We start from the raw sequence: 21,063 nt of genomic DNA, 5'->3' as shown, positions 1-21,063 counted from the left end.
TGGATGAGTATCGATAAGAGTTGAGTAAAACAAATATCACTTCAGGTCTGAACAATTTGAGTTTTTTGACACTTACTCAAGTTTCCACATCTGCTATAGATGGAACCAGAGAGGAGCTTGATTAATGCCCTCCTCTTGAGGCTCCAAACCCAAATTCATCACAATTTCCTCAGTCTTGATACAACAACTAGACACTTGTAAATTTTGAACAATGTTATGTGTTCGAGCATCATCATTGATAGTATTCACTTAGCAAAAAATGTCCCTCTATTCACAAATTCATTTCCTGTAAAGAGTGAACAGAGAAAGGAATAGTGGGTGACTAATGAACAAACATAGTGATGCTCTTAAACAATGTTGTATGGTAAATTTCAAAATGATATCCAGGATGTGACCAAGCCTCCTTCATGATGCTCCAAATTTTCCTATTCAAATATTGCCAATTTTTTAAATGCAAGGTAAATACCATTCAATCAACTTTGATTACTATATTATCCATATTAAAAGCTCTGATCATTTGGAGGACAAGAAGCAGAGCTTCAACACCTATTTTTTTGGGATGAAGTACTTTTGTTGCTTCTATCAACAATTTAACAACTTATTAGAAGAACCACAAATGACATAGCCAATACAATATTCCAAGTCTCCTCTAAGATTTTCTTGATTTCTTTAACACCAAGTGACTACCATTGGCATTGATCACCTTTTTTTACCATATTATCCATATTACAACTTTACTACTCTAGAATGATGTCCAATCAATACAAATTCAGAGCCAGTACTTTAAAATGAAGTTAAATCAGTCTTGGAGTAAATGACAGTACTTTAAAATGAAGTTAAATCAGTCTAGGAGTTAGAGTAGCAACACCTTGGAAAACGATTTGTGAGAAAACATATTAGCATTGATCTTCACCTAACTCATAATTTATTGATTAGAATTGCATAACGTCTATCTTTCTCTACATCCTCAATCACCTTTTTTTCCTCATCCACTGGTGGGAGTGGAATCTGCAATCAGGTAGAAACCAATTCCCATGTGATCTCCACATGCATTAATTTTTGTTAAAAATGGATAGGAAAAATAGTATACAATTTGTTATATCAAAGTTCATACCTTGATTCTCCTCATCTTATTAGTGAATTTTGAATTGACTTCGAAGACATCTGTTTGTGCCACAATTTTTGTATTTGGCTCTTTATTGATAATTTTATGTTTCACACATGAAAGAGAATGTAGCAATCTGACAATATCTTCATCGGTCAAATTCAATCGAGTCTTCACTTCTGAGTAACTTAGCCTTTTGGATGCATTGAATAGAAAGAATGCTGATGCCTGCATATCATAACCACAGAGTAAGTTACACAAGGAAAAAGAAGTGAATTCCAGATATATCAAGGAAACTGACATTGATAAATGTGATGTATTCACTTTTCATATTTATGGTTTCTATAACACATCAATTTTAGTTTTCCTTTAAACAAATAGCATAAGTAGAAAATGAATCAAATTATCAATGTATGGTCATTAAAAATTAATGACATTAACCATTGCTTTAACTTATCCTACCCAACTAGTTCTTAACTAGAAACTAGAAGAAGAAATTCCCAATAATGATCAGTAGAAAATGACCTATAATGCCATTTTATACAAATCAAGGAATCTAACTGTCAGTCAATAATCAACCAAAAAGCAATTACCTGGTAAGTAGTAACAACAAGTTCCATAGGCTTAGGGTAAAATTTCCCATTAATATTACAAGTACCGAGAGATTATATCCATGTAAGCTTTCTATGCTTTGTCTTTGTTTGATAGAACTGCTTGAACGCCTCTACACATCTTACTTGCATTAAGTAGCAAAGATCAAAATGTTAAAAAACTTCATAAATTGGAAAATTTAAAAGGTATACTGTATACAAAATGGGCATACCATTTCGGGTGGTAGGTTAAGATAAAATGATTTGTAACTCAGCCAAAACCCAGTTGTCAAAACTGTCACAGTCAAGTCTATGCCAGGATGTGCTTGAGAATTTTCATTAAGGTAATCGTCAAAATGCCCTTGGTTCTCCTTTGCTAATGTTAAATCTGTGACCTACATACAAGCACAGAGATTTTTACACAATTTACAATTAGATTATCTTCATTGATAAGAATCAAAGTGAGTTTTTTTTATCTATGTATGATGCAGCATACCATTCCCTCCATTTTAGAAGTAAACTGACCACCACACTGTTGCTTTAGCTTTGTCAATATGCTTCTTTCATGATCATCATTTGCACTTTTATCAAACAAAAGTCTCTGTGCAAGCTTCTTCCTACAATTTGGACAAATATTAATTATATATCACAACACATAACAAGACAAAGTCCTAAATTTTAAAATAACATTATATGGATGAAGATTGTCATTCACGTCATGAATTCCAGATGTGTAAAGTTGCATAGCTGCACACAAAGACAGCTTGAAAAGACTCTCTCTGTATGGTTTGCATTAATAAATATTCACATATACATAGAGATTAATGCATACATAATAAGCTTAGCTATCCCAAACTATCTATTAGAGTATGACATATGAATTCGGTGTCTTCCATCCATGAAGGACTATCAATAGAGACATGTTACTAAAAGAAAGAAAATAACACACTATTTTGCAAATATTGATTTGTTTAAAATAGAATAGCAATACATGTACTTATAAAAGAGGCACACTCATACAACCACAAGCCAATCCCCATTTACATTATGTGAAGATCTCTTCCCCAATCCCCATCCATGTCAGAACCATTTCTTTGCCAATGCTTGTTAGCATCATCCAAAATACCATCCCAGTCTATTTCTACACCTTGAGTGGCACCTTCTTCCCAATCTTCATACGCTCCCTCAGAAACATATTCTTGCATTTCCTACTGCCTACTCTCTAAGTTATTTTCTTCTTTGTTCCTTATTTCTCCCTCTGATGCTTCTCTCTACCAATCCCCTTCTTCATGTGGAATTACAGCTTCTTGCCAGTCCATGCTTGAAACAAAAGAATTTCCATTCTGAATTCCCTCAATGTCTCTTCGCTCATCTACTCTATTCTCAACCTAGCTAATTTCTTGCGTGTCAATATGAGACTCATCCTGAGTTCTTTCTGTTCCTCTTGTAAAATTGGATTCATCACTAGAACCATTAAATGGATGATTTTCAAAGACATTGGTATCATTTATGTCTTGACCCCTTGTGGTAATATTTAATCCAGTTCGAAAACCTTCCCTGATGATTAGGCATACATACTCATGAGATTTACGAAGACTTATTAGGATAAGATGCAAGCAAAGAGCATGATATATGATTCTTTGTTTCTCTAAGCACATCAAATTTAAAAAAAAAAAAAAACTAGATAATTGATTAAAATGACAAAAATGTTGGTACAGTCTAAAGCTAGCATGTCAATTTGTTTATGAAAACTCAATTTTATAACATCTAGTGTGCTAGAAATAGAGTCTATAGACTATGGAAACTCAGTCACATCATTTTATGACTAAAAAGTGCTAAAAGCGTCTACCTCAAAAGGAGAGTTCCCGTATCAAAAAAATAAAAGATAAATTAAACACAAAATCATTGCTTATATCAGTATAGGCACTCACAATAATCCAATCAACTACGATGGCAATCAACTCAAAATAATAAGGTAAATAATATGTTGGAACATTAAAGTCAATAGTGGGGCATACCACAAACTAGAAATAGTCCCACGAAGCCTTAGCTTGCCTAACTCCCCTACTACTGTCAAGGACCTCTGTTCTTCATTCAAGGCTCTACCATGCAAAAATCTTCCTCTGAGTAAAGACTGCAACAAAGAATTAAAAAATTATCTTATTGTGGTATTGTAAAAGAGTGCTATCAATGAGAGGAAAAAAAAATGTTGATTCAATAGAGTGCTATTATGGCCCTACTAAATAATAATCAAAGAGCATTCTACAAAGTGTGAATTTAATACAATGGCTAAAACTGAAGCCTTGAAAAGCATATATCAACTGCTTCCAATGCCATACAAAATTAGACTCATAAATCCCATTGGATCAGATGTACAATAGATTTCCCATAGAAAGTGAATGTATCATGATGATCAAGGCATTTGTTAATAGCCATTTAGGATGTCAGTAGCTTTACCCGAGACTGGAAATGGGAAACATGATAGCAGGTACTTAACTACCAAAGAATATAAGCATATCACACCAAGTCAGGCTAGGAAAAAGAAAGCAGTCCCCAAACCTTGGGTACAAAATATACTGCTTTGCAAGCCACTATATATATCACTTCTCTATATGCTTCTCTCGATATAATTAATATCCTTATATTTATCCTCTTTAAATCACCTTGTTTGATTAAATCACTTTTTTTAAAATATAGGTAATCCACAATTGGTGTTTCCACTGTGAGTAGATATTATTACCTTTTTTTCAAGTATAGGTTTTCTTTGTTAAAGAATGATATAATGATTCTTCTTGTAACTGTTCGTTATCTATAAATAATGCTCTAAGTTCATAATAATCAACTCTCTATTCTAATATTAATATCTGATGTAAATAAATGCCCTATGACTATCATTCTGTATTCTTTGGCCCCTATAGAATGTATGGTATTGATATCTCTATAGTATTCTACCTTAAATTCCTACTGAATGGACAATGTTTTACTATGTTGTAGTTGATGATAATGTCAACACTGATTTGGAAGATTAATTGATGACTGTATTAGATTGTTAAATCGATCTTCAAAGATGATTTCTATGTTCATCTCGTTACCATCTGTGCTAGATACTCTGTACCAATGGTTTGATGAGCCTCCTCCATTATTTGTAGACTCAACAAACCCATAATTTTGGAAGAAGATGTTTATAGTAACATAATGAGTTAACTACAAAATTACTAAGCTCATATTATATTAGCATTAGCTATTTGGCTCTTTCGCTTGCGTGGCCCACTAAAAATCTGAACGAGTCCTTCCTGACTAGTTCCCTATTCTCTATTCTTTGAGAGCATTGTGTCTGATGTTGTTGAAGCCAAGGTCCAAGGAAAAAAATGGTTATCCTCCATCAAGAGCCTATGCTCAAACTTTATGAGCTTCATTGTGCCCTATGTCCCCCTCTAACCACCAATGTTCTCTCCATCATCGACCAAAAACCTAAACTTTCTCCCTCAATGCGTTGCCCTTTAGAGTCTAAAATCTAAAACTCTATAACTACTCCCAATGTGAGCTACATTTCTTCTAGTGACTCTTATATCCTGGATACCTCAAGTGCTAAAAATTGAAGAGAGGCCTTGTAAGCCCAAGAAACATGCTTGGACAAAAAAGCCAAGAAAATGGTCCTTGACCTTGACTATGATAGTGATGAGGACACTCAACAAAAACAAACATGTTGCTTGAGTAGGTTCGCTAAGGACAGGGGTAAAAAAGATATCGAAGACTTGGCTAAAAAAGAGGAGACATTGTGGAAAGTGAAAGCAAAATTTTTGTTAAGAGTGAATTGGATGACTCTTCCTATAAGGAAAACCAAAGCCCCATGACGGACCCTTCCCTAAACCCTTCTATTAATCCCCCTCCCCTCACCATCCCATGTAGAATACCTTCTACTCCAAACCCCCTACAACCCCCCACAATGTCTCCCCTGTTGAACCTAAGCAATGTTGTAGTTGATAGTTTTAGCAAAGGAAAGACTAGTGGTCACTTCATGAAATGCTACAACTCTTCTTCTTCTCACTTATACAACCCAAGCATCATGCACCAACCTTGGCACAAGGTGATCAAGCAACCCCAACCTTCCTAACATCCAAGGGAACCCAAATAAACATCAACACACCCAAAACAAATCAGGTATATGGCAGAACTGTTGTTAGCAGTCATAAGGTAAATTGCAACACTTGACTCTTATACCATACACACAACCAAGAATGAAATTGGATCCTCCAGGACTCCCAAGTACCAAGAATAGTTTGGAAAAACTCCTATATGACCAAAAAAAGGTGTGACAAAGGTTGGAAAACCCGCCAACCACTTACCAAGCAAATTGCTGCAACCAACCAAACAAGCACTTAGGTTTCTTAGCATTGTTTTCCACCAATAACTCAAAATGTTTACAAAGGACCAGAAAAACAAAAGACAAATTCAAACACCCTTTTCAAAGTGCCAAAAGACTCCAAAGTTTCAAAACCTAACTCCACTCTAGGATACCCTAACCTTAATCTTGCACATAGGCCTAATTAGAAACTTTAGGCTTAGTCTACAATGAAAAGATTAAAAATATGGATGCATGGATCAATTCTTCAACTTCAGTGTGTCTTCCTAGTCAAATTTAAGATGCCTTGCCTCCACACCAAGTCCCAAGTTCCTTTTATCACTCTAACTCATCAAATTGCAAAAAATAGGTCTAATACACGGTCTTATTAGACCTAGGGCTTGCTCTTAAAAATGATTGATGTAATCTCCTGCCTCCAGAATTTTGACATTTGATAATACAATGCCCTGGTTTGCTCCATACCAAATTGGAGAAAATTCCAATGGTGGGAATTCAAACTAGGGCCATTCCTTTGGCCAAAACCCTTGTTTTGAGGGTTTCATAGGCAGCAAGGAAGAAAAATATATAACTTGCAAATGAAATCAGATCTCTCCTTGAAACCAATGCCAAAACTTCATAAAATTCAACCTCCAACTTTTCAATGCAAAACAGCCATCGTACAACCTTCAAGAGTCCATATAGTACGGAAAAATAGTCAAAAAAGCCTAGAAACAACATATTTTATTAGTTTAAAAGCAATTACAATGGTTAATAAACCAATACCCTACGACCAAAATTTTGAAGGAACAATAACGTGCGATTAGACTTCTTGATGTATAAATTAGGTCTTAAAAAATCAATTTCCTTTGGGGAAAGTACTTATTTGGTTTTTAATACTAATGTCACGGAGTTCGTTTCAAATCATATAGTGTCTTTTCAAGTGACGTACCATGTGTTCCTTTTCTTTTCTAACAAAATTGGGTTTTCAGATCTTCATTTAGGAATGTACTTCATATCTATTTTGTGGATATTCCAACTATGATTGGAAACAAACACTGCCAACATTCTAATCATAATTATCTTTGCAACTAGAGCAAAGATTCCTCAATCTTCGATTTGTTGCTCTTTAGCTACTAATCTTGCTTTGTGCTTGTCAATTAAAACATTATTTTAAAACTTGATCTTAATGCTTTTTATAATCAATGGCTTTCTTTCCAATGTCTATCTCTCAACTCAACACATTTTTTCATTTTTCTTTCCTTCTTGCTTCATCATAAATACTTGGTTCACAAGCGCTTATGAAGTTCTTCTTGCTAGGATAATGAAGTGGACAATGACTTTCAATCTAGATAATCAATTTCTTCCCTTCCTTCTATAGATTCAATGGGACTTTCAGAGTTTGGCTCAACTTTTTTGGGTAAGTGTGATGATATGTAGTGCACTATAAATTTTCTCTTCAATGAAAGGATTAGCACCTGTAATTTTCAAATGGCGATCAACTAGAACTAGCTGAAAATCTAACCTTAAAAATACATTTTATGCCAAATTCTAATCACAGTTAAAGACATTTAGCTATTGGAAAATGGCAAGATTATGTCTTATTTCAGATATGCAATAAAATGGGCAAGAAATGTGGAAGAACGTTAAGTTTTTATCCACCAAAACATGAGTAAAATTGTATAAATTGAATGTATTTTCAAAAATAATGTCAATTCCCTTCAAAAGAAATATTTTACATGCAATGTACTTGCTGAAGATGTTTCATTTTCAGGAACTCTTTAATCACAGGATCCACAATAGTTGGAAGCTTTGACCTGTTTGTCAGTTGTGGCTTGGCCTGCAGCAACAAAAAATTCATTAGTATATGCATCTCAACATTTAAAAAATACATCAAGCAATTCCGGTCAGTTCCAGTCTATAAATTAACTAGAATTTATTTCTTCTTTAACATATTCAACAATCAAGTACAAGGATTTTTAGTTTGGACTCTGCCTTGATGAGCATTCCCTTACAATCAAATTTACTTACTTTGGCATTGTATTTTGCATCAAGGAGAATATTTGATGATTTCAAATCATAGTGAATGTTAGATGGATTGCAGTGCTCATGCAAATGCTTCAGTGCTCTATAATATTTAGGGCATAATGACTTTAGATTCTGTTGCACTGTCTTTATTTTTACAAAAGAGAAACACAGAGAATCTGCTCTTGGCTCAAATCATTATCACTATTAGCTCAAACCATTTTCACTGAAACTAAATGAATAGGCATCAGAAAAGAGATAAAACAATGCCAAAACAAAGGATGGTCTATTTAGAAGTTTTAACAGCCCATAACCACTTTAGGAGGCTTATTGAACCTATTTAGAATTGAAAGTGAATAAAAATAGGATAAGGTTAGGAATTGAAAGAGAATAATAAATGAGTATAGAATCTCACTTGAAAAAAAATATAACTAAAGATTTAATGTGATGAAGAAGACTGGAAAAGAAAATGCCAATGAATAGAGTAGATCAGGATGTAATGATTGTGTGGACAAAAATACAATCAACCCATTACTCTTCCCATCAGAATAAATTCTGAACAAACCCTTGTAACCGCTTCTCACTATTTTTGTTAACACCACAATGAACAAGAAAATTGACTATGTGGAAAACAAGAAAACTCTTTGACAGGAATCTGTCTCAAGAGAAAAAAAACCAAAGCTGTTATGTGTTTTCCATAGCTGCATATATTTATTATAAGTATTTGTTGTATAGGAATGCATAGTTATGGGGTCCCCTTGTAGGCATATTATTATGTTGTATAGGAATGTACCATTAGCCTTGCAAAATATTGCAAAACATATTTCAAAATGGAGCCCCCATGTGGTCCTTAGTCTCCAACGCTTCATATTGTCAACACAAATCTATCATCCAAACTACTTAAGATGTCATATAAAAATTGTGAGTCTGCTACAACTCTTTTAGTTGTCAACCAATATTTTCAAAGATCATTTGTGCCTAGTCAAAAAAGGTAGTAGATTCAATAATGTTGAGAATAGATAATACATCCTTGGGGAATATTCTTTCACATTTAATTCCATAAATATGAGACATAAAATAATGATGATCCCTTGGATGGGTAATATGAATTTTTTCCTAGAGATAGTGGGTGAGGAGGATTATCCATTATGTGTTCACTTATCACTTGCATTCATGCTCCATGGATTGATACTCCCTAAGGGTAAAGATCTTATTGTTCAAAGTCATGTACTTTCTTATAGGAGTCTGGAAGACTATGGTTGTGTTGATAGAATCAAAGGCAACAATGATAGTATTTTCTGGTAGGGAACAAAATCATGTAGCTGGTGAATAATTATTTTCCAAGGTGTTGCTGATTTTTGGACAGTGAATGGATGTAGGAAAGAAGCATTTCTAAACTATCCTAGACTAAGAAGGTTGATATAGTATTCCTATTGAGAAACATTTCCTTTGTGTACATCTTCCTTGATTTCCTCTTAAGTTGCATTCTTTGATGTCTATGTCCATTAGAAACCAAACCAAGTTCTCCATCTTCAACACTTGGAGCACATCATCCTTCATATATTTCATTGTTAGCACTATCTTTTCAAACTCTTTGATCAACTTTTCTCTTCTTTTCCATGGGTTTGATGATACTTGTGTCGGGTTTCTGCTGGTGTGGATGATGAGGAAGCTATGCTCTTGACTCTATCTTTTCCTATAAGATAATATTTTATTAGTATAAAAAGCCAACACAATCTCAATAAAACCCAAATTGAATTATTACTTGTGTCCAAGGCTTGGGGTTTGTAATTACTCATTCACAAGTTACTTAACAAGGATTAAGGAAACTTGAAGCTTTGATATTGAAATCCATAATATGTTCTCAGGTAATTGATGTTGGAGTAGGATTAAAGAGGAAAATATTCCCCCAAAAGATAATAACATTATAACAAGGGCTTGGGTATGCAAAAATTATTTCTTTAATACCAACTGTGAGAAAAAGAGTAAGTGGTAGAATGAGATCCTAGAACCTAACGATCTAATGTCTAGTTTTGAATAAAGGGTGTCAAACCAAAACTAACAAGGGTACTTCTAATGTGTGACCTGTTATTGGACCAATATTAAAGAGGGTTTCAAGGGAAACCCTCTTTTCAACTACAATTTTGGACAATGCACTTGGGGGGGGGGGAGTACTTCAAACACCAAGGCAAGGATCATGAAAGGCCAAATTAGGGCATCAAAAGATAAGCTCCAAGGGAACTTTCTTCTACACATTTATGACACAAAAATTGCTAACCTTTCAAAAACCCTTTCAAAGATATGCCCCAAAGGTGTCTTAGATCTAAGAGGAAGAAGCCCAAAAACAAGAACAAATTTAGGCAAGGTAGAACACTCAACAACCTATGACTAGGATACACACCAAAGAAAAATTACCTGTGAGTGAGGAAATGGGAGGACATTTTTGCCTTATAAAAAAGGTGTTCTATTCAATGTAGTTCTGCAAGCATTGGACATCTACAAAGCAATCTTCAGGGGGTTCGTGTGTTGAAATCAAAATGTGAAGCATCTCCTTCAACTGGCCCTCTATAAATGGGCAATATGGTGCGAGATTGACAAGAGTAGGGGACGCAAATGGCATTTTGTGACAATAAAATGTGCAACATAATTAAGTCTAATGACATTACACCAACGACATTACCGGTGGAAGGCTTTAGGTTTTCAATAAACCTCATGAAAGAATAGCATGCCATATTTAGTGTAAGCGCCTAAGTGTGAGACAACTCAAACCACTAGAAGAAATGAAATAATCAACCAAATGCATGAAAGCATAAAAAAACGTATGAGGTAAATACCAGTTTAAGTGCAAAAAGTGCTAGATTTAGAGCCGGATGTGAGAGATGAAGTCTAGTGTTCCAGATGAGGAGCCAACGATGAGAAAGCAAGTAGCACTGGCATGGGTCGACCCAAGGTTCTGTAGCTCCAGCTACTTCGTGTGCTCAACGTCAATGAAATTGAAAACAATTTTGCATGTTAAAATTAAGCCCGTGTTGGTCAAAATTTTGACCAACACGGGCTTAGATTTTTAAAAATTGAAATTTTTCCTTCTACAATCCAACCAATCAAAACCTTATTAATTAATGGTCAAAATTTTTGGTCGAAAAATGACCTCAAATGTACTAGTGTTCATTGTAACAAAAGAGAAGCTTGATCACACCCAAAATCAAGTTATAGAGTTGGAGGAACAACTTATGCATTTGAAGAGTGAGAATGCTAATCTAAAAGGTAGTCCTAGCTGCAACTAAAGAGAAACTTGAACACACAGAAAGTCAACTTACTAAATTGGATCAAATGCTAGCAAACTTGCAAATGCAGCTTGAATCTACTAAGGAATCAAAGTAGTTATTAGACAATTAACTAGCAGCCATGATTTTACATAAATCAGATATTAAATCTCAATTCAAGGCAACAGAAATTGAGATGAAAGGGTTGTCTAAAAAGTGGATGCTTTGGAGCTAGAGCTTTAGGAGGAGTGCATGCAATGCAAAGATGCCATTACCAAGTGCAAGGTTTTAGAGGAGCAGTTACACAAGTTTGTGAAATGCTTCAATCCTGTTTCAAATATACCAGATTGATGTATATTTTAATTTCCTAAGATATATTGAGTTATATCTGATTTTTTTTATAACTTCTTTAGCATGCATGTATTCAATTTCAGACCTAGGGTTTTTGAACTAATGTAAAGATGTTTAATTGGATACCAAGAAGGAACAATTTTTTGAGTATTCCTAAAGTTTTGTATCAGAGGAATAAATTAGAAAGAGGCTGGTATTAACCAACCTGCTTGGAACCCCTCATATTTAATCTATGTTCTTTTCTTATTTGCTAAATACACAAAACAAAAGTATGCATATATTACTAATTTGTGCTTGCTTTCTATTTATTCTCCATGCTAACCAATGTAAAGTTCATGGTTGAAGTACACTGACATTTTCTATTTTATCATCACAATGAGATTTAAACTATAAGATTTAGCATGAAGATCTGCTTGGCATGAAGCCATGGTTTCCTATCTTGTTTATGTAGAAGTAGATTCCACCATAATAAATGTCCAAGAATGTATCATGAATAATTGACATGACTTAAATACAGGTAAGTCTACTAGATCTTCATAATCCATGTTAAATGCTGATTTGTTTCTGGGATAAATTGTGTGACAATTTTTAGCATCAACATTTTGGATCATACTACATGATCCATCATCAGGATATGAGAGAGTAACATTGATGGATCACATAGGACGATCCAAAAAATTGATGCTAAAAACTGTCACAAAATCGATCCAAGAAACAAATTAACATTTGAGTATAGTTGCCTCGAAATGAGGTAGAACTATCCAAAAGGGATTATATACACTGAGAAAAATATGGTAGTTTTGTGATATGGATATCTAATACAAACATCTTTCTCTCCTTTTAATATCAACTAGATAAAATGGTATGAAAGGTTTTATCAATGATTTCATGAATGATTTTCAATATGAATTTGTAGAAAGCAAGTAAGAATATCATCTTTGTCAAATATGGCATATGTTTAATTCTTATGTTTGTCTTTATTTGGATAATATTCCTACTTCTATGTTTTATGCCCATTGATATACTTATGAACATTGCCAAAATTATTATTTTCCATGACATACAAGGGTCTAAAACAATCAAATTGGACAAAATAGACCAAAAATGTTAAATTGAGAAAATACTCAAAATTATAGTACTACAACATTACAAATAAGTGATTTTCAAAAACATTGTAAGCATTTACAATGGACTTGAAAATACTACACATTTAAAATTATGGACAATTGTTATGTAAATTGGATACTTGCCTAAACCATCAACTTTCTTGCAGAAATGAAACTTTTCTCGATATGTTTATGAAATCAGTAAAAAAGGGTCTTCTTCTGAGGTGGCTCTTGCTGCACACACTATAGGTAAATTATAGTTAGAAATGTTTACATAGTAGCTCTATTGCTATTCCACAAGATTTTATAATTTGGGAGATGAAAGAATTTATAAAATTCTTTCAGGTCTGCTAGCAATAACAATTGGTGTTGGTGAAGTAGCCCATAAAGTGATGGAAGACTCTATTCCAATTTTTTCTAGTGCATGTAAAATTGCATTAGATGCAAAAAAATTACTCAATGGTATGAAATTCTAGTTTGTGACCACAAGTTAGATATTTGGTTTTTTTTTGGAAATATTTTGAAAGTCTGGAACTCTAATGTGGAGAGCACTTTTGACATGCACAACTAATCTACAATATTGCCTAGCTACTCATTGTATTTCCCTTAGTCTACATCACAAAATATTTAGATTTTGATTGTTGTTTATGCATAGAAGAGTGCAAAAATGTGGAACAAAACTTGAATGTGAATGTTAAGATTCTCTATCTTTTCCTTGGCATTGGAGTATAGAAGTGTGAATGGCAATATTCCCATAGTCCAGAATCATAAGGTTACACAAAAATCAAGATTTATTATTGTACTTTCACTTAAGGGTGAACAAATTATAGATTAGATGATGAAAGACTATGTCAATTAGTGCAGAATTTTGGCTAATTTTTTTATGTTATCCCTAATAGAGCCCAACAAAAAGAGAAGGCACATGAAAGGCCTCTAAGAATTCCAAAAAAATTTGAGTTTTAGTAGCATATAATATTTGTCAATTGATGCACCATACAAAGATATAGTCAGTTTTCTTTATAACGTATGGCTTAAGATAATAATGGAGGCCTGAACTCCCGAATAGTTAAGCCTTTTTTGGTACATCTAGAGTGGCCAACCACTTGGCAAGTCAAGGTAAGGCATTGTTATGGACATGATTAAGGATGGGCTGAACTTATGTAATCACTTACTACATCATTTAACTTTCCAAATGAATTGGGTATAAAATGCCCCACTTTTGTCTCTGAAATCTAAGAAAAAATCCGAGCTATATATCATCTTGGTATTGTTGTGGCACACCCCCATTTTTCATTCCCATTCTAAGATTTTTAGGCACTCGAGTTGACCCTAGTTTATTAAATATTTCTTTAGATATGACATGGTATAGCATCCCTCATTATATTTTAGGAACTTCTATCTATCCCCAAATAGTGATGGTGAATTTATTATGGCATCTAATCATTCTTAAAGAGGGCTTGGTTTTTGTTAGGGTGATCCAAGCCATATGTAAATAGAGCTGGGAATGTGCAACCATCCCCAAAATAGAAGGAATCTTGACATCCCTTAGAATTCTCTAGAGTTCCTAAAGTATCTTGGAAGTGTCTAGGCATTCTCTAGTTTAAACACCTAGGAACAACAAAAGAAAAAAGGAAGGAGTTGGGCCAAAAGGCTCCTCTACTTTACTACAAATGTTTATATTTGCAAGTGATAATGCAACCAGTTCTTGGAAAAGGTGTGAGGGGTTGTAAAAATTTAACCTTGAAAAAAGGATTAAAGGTGGGCCTGATATGAATCCCTATAAAGCTAGTTTTGTTGTAGGTAGAGATAGGTTATTGCCAAAAGATGATACTCAACCTCAAAATAGTAAAGTAGATTTGGTATAGTCAAATGATTACACATATGTGCTATTTATGAATCCTAAGACCTCAGAGATAGTTTAGAGGTGTGCAAATTCCTCACTTATCAAAACTTGTGAGCAATGGTGTAGATAAGAAGCACTTACAATACTAGAAGATGATTTTATTTAATGAATCTAGAATTCCCAATCCTAAAATTCAGGTAGAAAAATGTATTATAATGGCTCATAAAGAACTTACAAAAAAAATGAATACACAATAGAAGATGAAAACCCTCAAGTATTGTATGAGACATCCAAAACTTCATTATAGAAATTAGCTTTTCCCCACTCTTTTAACTTGTCACTGTCGAACACCACCCATGCAATCCAAGTAAAGGAACCTCCCAAAATCAATGTGAGGAGAGAGGGAAAGAAAATTTCAATCAACTTTAGTGTCAAACCAAGGACAAGAAATCTCATTACCTGCCAATCATATCATTGTCTCCCTCCTTCCCTAATCGATCTTCTCATTGACAATGAGCACCAGCCAGGGACTGAAACAAATTTTTGAGTAGGAAAGGAGGAATGAGAGGTAGGGGAAACTCTTTGTTAAATTTTTGGATGGGATTCAGGATCTAAAATGATGGACTGTGACTTCATATCTTTTCCTGCCACAATGCAGCAGAAAACCCTTACACAGCTCTAGCTCCTTCGTGTGCTCTCAAACATCAATGAAATGCTCCTTCGTGTGCTCTCAAACATCAATGAAATGAAAAATGTTTTTCCATGTTGAAGTTAAGCCCGTGTTGGTCAAAATTTTGACCAACACGGGCTTAGATTTTTGAAAAGATGATTTTTCCCTTCTCCAATTTGACCAACATAAACCTTTTTAATTGAAGGTCAACATTTTTGGTTGAAAAATAACATCAAATGTAGTAGTGAGAAATTTTTTGAGTAGACCAAGAGTGGGGAATGAGAATGCTCATCAATATATCCAAGTCTACAACCAATACTCTTCTAAGAAAAATATCCTTTCAAGTCCATATCAGGTTAATGCCCCTCAAAATTTCAAATAAAACCAAATAATTGTCCCAATAAATACATCTCTAAGCCAAGAGAAATCAGAATCACCACCATCTCTAAGTATTCATGAGAATCTATAACCAATCAATAAATTTTAACCCCAAATGCAACATATAAATATTAAGAATTATCGAGCAAAAGATCAATGCACTCAATACCAAGAAAATAAACCAAGATCAATGTCAAAGTTCCAATCATGACCTTAGGAACATAAACATGAAACTAGGATCTAACCATCTCAACCAAAGAGATAACATAATCTAACCATTTGAAAAGAGACAACATGCTCCATATGAACATACCATAACATGTCAAAAACTTGAAATGTGTATCAATAGTATACCATGAATTAATAATAAAACCATTCTAACACCAAGGATAACATGTCAAATGAAAGCATAAACCACACCTTTGACAAGAACCCCATGGGCCCTCAAGTTGAAACAATATCCACACACCATGAAGAACCATCACCACCAATAAGTGCACCATGAAAATGTCAAAGAAACTTCTACAACAACATGATCTAAGACTTCCTCCAACATCTACAAACACTCAATAAATATATCAATGCCAACAACTCTTGCTCAACCATGGTATTGAGTCACCTATAACATCATAACGTCTATCTCCTACATGATGATTCTCTAAATCTACAAAAAAAAAAAAAGTGTGAGTGCCAAGTGAAGCCAAGATCTCCAAACCAAGAAGATATAAACCAAACCAGGAAGTAATCCTCCACCACCTAATCATTATCACAAGCTCCCACTAAAGTGTTTATCCAATATATCCATGAAATCATGATTAAAAACCATTCTCTAACTATGACTCTAACCATGGGAATCAACCAAGGCATCTAACCATCAAATAACTCAAAGTGCACATCATGAGCTCCTCAAAAGAAATAAAATAACCATGATCCTCAACTAAGAAGATATACCACCATAACCAAATCAAGAATCCATACCAATGAGCACCAATTAATTACTTATATATATAGTCATGTCATACAAAATACATGGCACCATGATCACATCCATGAACTGAGCATCTAACTCTCGAAGTGTCCAACTTGGTAGCATAAAATAGTCAACCACAATCCTCCACCATGACTATGCCTAGTAGCAACATCTCATCCCTTCTACATGAGGATAAATTAATAAATCATTACTTAACGACATAAAAAAACCAAATCTAAACTACAAATATGAATATGCATCAATAATGATAGATCAACAGGTAAAGACAACCTATATCCAAGCCATAAATGCAACCTATAAGTATAGACTGCTTACAACACTGCACAACTTTTAGACCCAACAATTCATCATACATATCCAAACTAATAACTAATATCCATGTCATCATTAGACCAATTTTAGATACATATTGAGTATAAAATGACATCAAAACTCAAATCTTTGAATCATACACCATGTCATAAACTGATAATGTTACCATAGTCAGAATAAATCATATACTATTTAGATTAATATATGACCTAATAAACCATGCCAAACTTGCACCAAATCTGACCCAATGTATAGATCTCTCAAAGAGTTTTTTGTTGACTATTCGAAGTCCAAAGTCCAACTCCATATGCCCAAGTTATGCCCAAATTTATGATCAAAATAAATAACATCTAACTTTTGGGCACATAAAATCTTTAAAAATATCAAAATCACAGAATCAAACCTATATAAAGTTTTAGTTCTTTGGATCATCTTTGCAATGACTATAAGAAATCCAAAATCTGATATCCTAAAATGTTATGGCCATTTCCCCAAGACAACCTTTTGAGCACTTTCAAAGAAATTTGTTTTTTGATGAAAATTCTTATGAGATTAAATTTGGCAGTTGTCATGACCTAAAACTAAAAACTTTTTTCATTTTCTATCAACATGGCCAAACTATGCAATATTATATATTAAAATATATGGAAAGGCTGACCCAGATCTAATAGTGTGGTGTACTTTACCTAGGAGGTCATTTTTGTAAGCTCCCCCCTAAAACCTTCATTTAAATGAAACATCCAGAAAACCCTTTTGTTCAATAATTTATCATGCCAAAAATCTAGCAACAACCCATTATAACAACAAACCCAAAACCCTCAAATTTGCAATAAACAACATACAAAACCCATATATCTTTTCATTTCTTTCATTCTTTCATACATTCCCCTAGATTCAATCTAGGTTTGCAAAAACAAAACCATAGCTCTAGTACCACACTTAAGGAAATTTACAACCAAAGATATTATCTTTTCTACATAACCCATAATACATTTGAAACAAATAAGCACTTAAAATCCATATGCAAGAGAATATACAAAATACTCACAAAAATGTAACACAAGATATATCCTGGAAAACCCTCATTGAGGGAAAAAAACCCAACCTCCAAAATCATCCATCATCATGTATTATTCAATAAGAATATCATTGCAATGCAACCATGGAAGCCTTCAAAGTCATAGCCAAAACCAAGAAATCCATGTGAACAAGCATGAATCCACACATCACATGCCATGCTTCCAACATTCACAAATGCACCCTTGGCTAACTTGTCTCACCTTCTCTTTCTCAACTTTTCTTTCTTGCAAATTGGGTTGAAAGAAGAATGAGTTTAACCATGGAGGAAATTTTGTAGTTAAGCACGCTCAAGATGGAGTAGTACTAGGATGGGTGACCTCTCGAGAAGTCCCAATGCTTTGCCTCTGTGAGCATCACCTAGTTCCAATGAGTGCTAAGTGTTCCATTTATTCTCATGAGAGATGGATTCATGTTGAATCACTACTCATGAAACATGGGTCAATGAGTTTGACTCAAAAACTACATAGTTAAATCCTGATAGCAATATCACAATTCGACTTGCTATGGAAATGATCTCCAACTTACCTTTCTTATCTTTTGCCTTATACATCTACAACTACCCGTGTGGTTTCTTTTATGATACCAAGCTCCCACAAAACCAATGAGTGGTATTACATAAACCATGTGCTACCTAAACCATTGAGCCCACATTTAATTTTGGGCATTTAATTTTGTTCCCCAATATTAAATAATTACATCAAATATTACCACAATTTTACAATACAACTCATCAAGGATATCTTGTGTGAATCTCTCCATGTTATGCACACACCTAGGTGCTCCTACATGAAATATTACATAATAAAATAAAATAATACAATATAACAATATTATGCAATATGTGCAACACACATAATCTCAATAATTTATTCTTGCATGGTTGAGTGTTGTTGTTAGGGTCACTTGTATAGATTCACTTGTCATCTACATCAATGAATGATAGATGTTTTTCATTTGTTTTTCTCTATTCATTATTTTGGAACACATATGCAGTTTATTATCTACCGCATCTTTAATTCAGAAATGTTTTTCCTTTGTTTTCCATCTATTCATTGTTCAAGTAGTGTTTTTGGGGGAACTTATGCAGAATGATCTTGATCTTGATCTTGATTTCAAAGGAAGTTCTTCATTTAGCACCTTGGAAATTATGCTCTAATAGATATCTTTAATTTCTCATGCCACAAAAAATTCTCTATGTAGATTTTGAGGGGAGGTTAAATTATTCCCAGTGGGTTTTCTCTCTTTGGAGAATGGGGGGGGAGGGTTGGTGTTAGTTTTAGTTAATTCTAACTTGATGATACCTTCTATTCCAATCCATTATGCTTTCTTAACGGTGGTTTGATTTTTATAAAGCATCCTTATATGATTATTGTAATTATAGAAATGAATTGAACATGGAATTGTATTTTATATTTTGAGTAGCTCTATTTTTTTCTTGATCTATTATTTTGCATATTTTACATTTTTCTTCAAATATATCTATGCAAGTATAGCTGAAAAATTTTACATTTTCATCTCTAATTTGCAAAAATATATTAGGGATAAGATATTTATTTTTTGGTTTTCTTATTTTTCCCAATAGTGTATAGTTTTTCATAATTATCAACTTCAAGTAAGTCATTTGAGTCCTCCATACTTATGCATCCACATGATAAGAGTAATGTCTCTCCTAAATATGCTCAAAATTATTAAAACCCTAACAAAGGTATGATCAGATCAATATCTATTCCAACAATGTTGATGCACAAGTGATACTTACAACATTAGGTGTAGCTTTTAGTCATCTATGGTTAGACTATTTCATACTTTTAAATCTCTTTCTAAATATTTATGATGAAGTGCTTAAATGCTAATCTTTCAAGACTTCCTCTTGTTAAAATGATTGAATCTTCTAATCCATTTCTATTTTATCATGATCACAAGGCCTTGTTTCAATACCAATGTGATCTTCATAATGATACTAAAAAATGCTTCTTTTTGAAGAACATTACCCAAGACCTTACCTAATACAACACCATAACTCTTAAAGATGTGAATGATAAAGTAAATAAATGTGTTGCATGGGCCCTAAGAAAAACTTCTAAATTTATAAAAATCATTTACATTCTCATTTTGTCAAATGCCATTGAGCTACATCATTACCTTCTTTCACCAGTGTTATTGTGCCTCACAAACTGACTACCATGACTCTTGATAATACATGTGATACAAACAATAATATTGTTAATGTCATTAATCAATCTAAATGAAAAACCAAACCTAAATCTAAGCCTATGATTTGAATTAGATTTTATCATAAGGAGATTGTTAAGAAAATCAATGGTCCTTTTAACATTGCTACAAAGATTAATGATAATTCTTGTTGAGGAGTGCCTATTGATCCTACTTGCATGGTGAATTTTATAACTAATGATCATCTTTACATTTGAAAATTTCATGAAGAATATTATGTCAAATTATATGTGATTATTATGAATTTTAATGGTTTTACATATCCCACCCATGGTTTTATGACTTTTTTTTTGTAGAAGTTGACAATAAATGCTTAAATATTACCCTTTTTATCATCCCAACTTTTTATTAATTCCAAGTGATACTTGGTCTAGCTCATCACTACAAAAGGTTTTGTCTCTCATACCATTGAGTCCAAAATTGTTCCACAATGTAGAAATCATCATAGTTAATCATAGACGATGCTATTAGCCTAAACCAATACAACCACACATATGTCATCTCTTCTTGTCCCACCAAAAACTCAAAGCCTAAAATATTTTTGAATTGAGCATTCATAAGAATGTCCTATCTCCTTGTCCTAAAATTTAAATCCTTCCTACACCTTATATTCCTCCTACCCATACTTTTGTTCCACCTCCCATATCTGACAAGCATACCATAACCTCTATCTCTTGACCTAGTGAGGTTCCTTTTGTTCTTATACCTAAAGAAGAAAATTATTCAATGTTTATTAATCTTGAACCTTTTCAAAGATGAAGAAAAACCAAATGCAAAT

The 21,063-nt window shown here is 33.5% G+C and overlaps 1 pseudogene; it reads right to left on the bottom strand.

Moving 5' to 3' along the window:
- Nucleotides 1-918: 918 nt before the first annotated feature.
- LOC149533128 (cullin-1-like) lies at nt 919-2,900 on the bottom strand (annotated as a pseudogene).
- Nucleotides 2,901-21,063: the final 18,163 nt, after the last annotated feature.

The sequence above is a fragment of the Cupressus sempervirens genome, chromosome 10, assembly GCF_028749045.1.
Source record: "Cupressus sempervirens isolate cs-2001-9-10 chromosome 10, ASM2874904v1, whole genome shotgun sequence".
Taxonomy (NCBI): domain Eukaryota; kingdom Viridiplantae; phylum Streptophyta; class Pinopsida; order Cupressales; family Cupressaceae; genus Cupressus; species Cupressus sempervirens.
The sequence above is the reverse complement of the archived record's forward strand: the minus strand, read 5'-3'. Positions and strand labels throughout refer to the sequence as shown.